Consider the following 3782-nt stretch of genomic DNA (forward strand, 5'->3'; position numbering starts at 1 on the left):
AGTCCAGGGGCACAGCGCAACAATCCAGGCAGAGTCCAGGGGCACAGGGCAACAATCCAGGCAGAGTCCAGGGGCACAGGGCAACAATCCAGGCAGAGTCCAGGGGCACAGGGCAACAATCCAGGCAGAGTACAGGGGCACAGGGCAACAATCCAGGCACAGTCCAGGGGCACAGGGCAACAATCCAGGCACAGTCCAGGGGCACAGGGCAACAATCAGGGCACAGGGCAAAGGGGTAACAGCAACCAGGTACAACAAAAGAGGGTCACGACTCACACTTAAGGCATCAGGTCTTTCAGGACAGGAGGCTATGAGTCATTGTAAATATGTTGTCAATCAGTGTGATAGGGGGTAGTAGGCACATGACTTAACCTTCCAGCAGAGGTGGCAAGATGAGGATATCACAAGGGTTAATTCCTTCAGTGAGAAATGGCTCAAATGCTGTAAAGTGGAAATTAGATGTACATAGCACAATTAGCATCTTAGTGTTGTGTGGGGATTCCTTTTTGCCTGGACCATTCTTTCACACCTCTCCTGGCCATGGAGGCACCAAGGATGTAACCTTCTACGGGCCCTCTGACAAACAAAAGAAGCACAAACCCAGCCTCCTTCTATTAAAACCTCAGATATAAAAGGTTACATATGGATCCAGGGATTAATATCAGGGGGTCCTAGTATATATATTACAGGCGCCCTCCTTATTCCCTGTAGAATGACACCACACAAGGCTGGGGTATCTTTATTAGTTTAAGAGATAGACAAAAGTTGGTTCTGGAGGGTCTCGGCCTACCCATGTGAGATGTCTATGGAAAGAGGCAATTGTGTATGAATTGTGTATGAATCTAGACAGTGGCGGACCTAATAACCAAAGGGCCCCGTCGGCACTGCGTGGCCCCGGTGTTCGAACACCGGGACCGTGCACTGCCCCATATTGCAGGATTAGACCCCACTGAGGCTGTGGGGATGCCCAGGACCGGACCCCACTGGGCCCCCCCACACAGCCTCAGGCCCCGGTACGGCGGCACCGGCGGTAGTTCCGCCACTGTATCTAGAGATAGCATATCTGTGTCAGTCTGGTGAAAAACTCCTCTGCCAGGTGTGGAATAGTTGGGGGCTTCAGGTCCTTGTCTCTGAGGCCTGGTTCACACCTAGGCGAATTGCATATGCACGTCTGTCGCGCGGTTTTCGCGACTCGCGGTAAAAAAATTGCGCGACAAACGCGCGTTTCCGAGGGCTACTTGGCTGTATCCCAATGGAAACGCGCAACAAAAACGGCCCAAAGTAGTACCCGTACCTTTTCAGGCGTGGGCCGTTTTGTAGCGCGTTAGTGACGGGATGAAATACGCCAAGGTGGGAACCAGACCCATTGAAAACAATGGGATTTTCATGTTTGAGCATTTTGTAGAGCGTTGTCGAGCGTAAACGCGCTACAAAACGTTCAGGTGTGGACGAGGGCTTAGCCACACCTGTTTCCCCACCCCGGTCATCCCAGAGGCCGGACTGCAACCTGAGCTGGGACCCACAGGTATAAAAAATGTTGCAATGGTAACCAAGGTGTGCTTACTTGGGGGCCAAGATCTAATTTTGTAGTAAGTGGCCATTTTCCTGGGGTGGAATCGAGTGCTTATGGAAGTCGGATTTCTATCAGTTTTCTCCTTTTTATTTTGGATCTGTTTGTTTTGTGTAACTTTCTTCTGTAACATCTCATTGTAAATATCTGCACTGTGATTACCTTTCCTTCATTCATTTATTAAGTTCCTGCCTGTGTCTGGTATAAGAACCATATATGTCCCTGAGGAGGTTCTTTTTAACAACTCGGTGCCTTATACACGTTCGGCTAAATTAAAGTTTTGGGATCTTTGTAAGTTATTCTGGGTATTGGTGGCGGAACTATCGCCATAGCGACCAAGGCGGCCGCTATGGGGCCCCAGGCACAGGGGGGGCCCAGGCCAGGATGAGGTCCCCCCCCTGATGCCATGCGTTCGCAGGAGTCACCAAGGTGAGAACCGATCACGCTGGGGGGTGCCATTATTTACTAATGGCACCCCAGTCGCGCCGGGTGGATCGTGCTCAGGGCCGGCCTTAGGCCTTTAGGCGCCCTGTGCGAGAAAGCTTTACAGCGCCCCTCAGTGACCACACCCCTCAGTGGCCACACCCCCAGTAACCACACCCATTTATTACCCATATTTTTGGTAATATATAAAAAGCGGGGTCACGTCGGGTAAATAGACACCAAACATGTCATGCTTTAAAATTGCGCGCACCTGCAAAATCGCAAAAAATTACCATGCCCAAAATTGACCATAGGTGACGCTTTAAAAGCTTTTACCGCTCATCAGTTTAGTGTTATCAGTGATTGATAGCCCTAGAACTATTGCTCTCATTCCGACGTTCGCGACGATATGTAACATGTGCGGCGTAATGGGCGAACGTGCTGTTTCCTGCCGCGCTTCTGTCCGTGCTTCCGAACACTAAAACAGCCACGCGTCGTGTATCGCAATAAGAAAGTATCTTTTTTTCTGCGATTGACGTGCGGATGTCACCTCATTGAAATTAATGGGGCCGTGCGGCAATCGCTGCCTGCATTGTGGGATGCGCGTCCCGGGTGACGTGCGGTGCAGTGCAGGTGTGAACTGTATCTGAAATGTATCTGATTTGTGTATCACTCGGCTACAGATCCTCCAATCATCTCTGACACCGTCCTTCCTTCTGGAGGGTGACTACGTCTGTTCCCCATGGTCCCTGTGTGAGTTGTGAAGTAGTCACCGCTCCAAGCTCCCCCCCCCGGGATGGACTACAATCTCAATACAAATCAGTAAACTAAACTTGAGATTGTAGTCCATCAATCACATTTGAAAAAAATCTGTTTCTGCGAGTGGGAGGTATTTTTTAGGGAAATTGTATTTTAGTTTACATGTTCATTTCCTTTCTGTTGCTCACATTTGTGAAAGAGGAGGAGTTTAGCTGCTTGTCATGTGACAGCACATTTTCACTGAAGCCCGGATAGCTCAGTCGGTAGAGCATCAGACTTTTAATCTGAGGGTCCAGGGTTCAAGTCCCTGTTCGGGCGGATGTCTTTTTTAATCTTTGCCGAGCAATAATAATATAACTACTATACTTATGTTACGCCGTGTTATACAAGATAAGGTCTGAGCCACAAGAAACACTACACAAGGAAGTATGTAAAATGTTCTGCTAGGGAAATTCTCTTTTAAGACAATAAACTTTGCTTATGAATATGTAATGTGCAATACAGCATATAGAGTGCGGAGCTTCAGAGTATGTAGTATCCAACACAGTACATATAGCACAGGGGTCAGGAGTATGTAATGCACAGAGTACAGGGGGTCCGAGGTCAGGAGTATGTAATGCACAGAGTACAGGGGGTCCGAGGTCAGGAGTATGTAATGCACAGAGTACAGGAAGTTCGAGGTCAGGAGTATGTAACGCACAGAGTGCAGTGGCTCCGAAGTCAGGAGTATGTAATGCACAGAGTACAGGGGGTCCGCGATCAGGAGTATGTAATGCACAGAGTACAGGGGGTCCGAGGTCAGGAGTATGTAAAGCACAGAGTGCAGGGGGTCCGAGGTCAGAAGTATGTAATGCACAGAGTACAGGTGGTCCGAGGTCAGGAGTATGTAAAGCACAGAGTACAGGGGGTCCGAGGTCAGGAGTATGTAATGCACAGAGTACAGGGGGTCCGAGATCAGGAGTATGTAATGCACAGAGTACAGGAAGTTCGAGGTCAGGAGTATGTAACGCACAGAGTGCAGTGGCTCCGA

General features: G+C 49.3%; 1 non-coding gene across 1 annotated transcript; it reads left to right on the forward strand.

Annotated features, from left to right (window-relative positions):
• Positions 1–2997: 2997 nt before the first annotated feature.
• TRNAK-UUU lies at positions 2998–3070 on the forward strand. Its single transcript has one exon. It is a non-coding gene; the product is annotated as a tRNA-Lys (tRNA).
• Positions 3071–3782: the final 712 nt, after the last annotated feature.

This window comes from Nanorana parkeri, unplaced genomic scaffold (genome assembly GCF_000935625.1).
Source record: "Nanorana parkeri isolate BGI_ZX_2015 unplaced genomic scaffold, ASM93562v1 scaffold2324, whole genome shotgun sequence".
Classification (NCBI taxonomy): Eukaryota; Metazoa; Chordata; class Amphibia; order Anura; family Dicroglossidae; genus Nanorana; species Nanorana parkeri.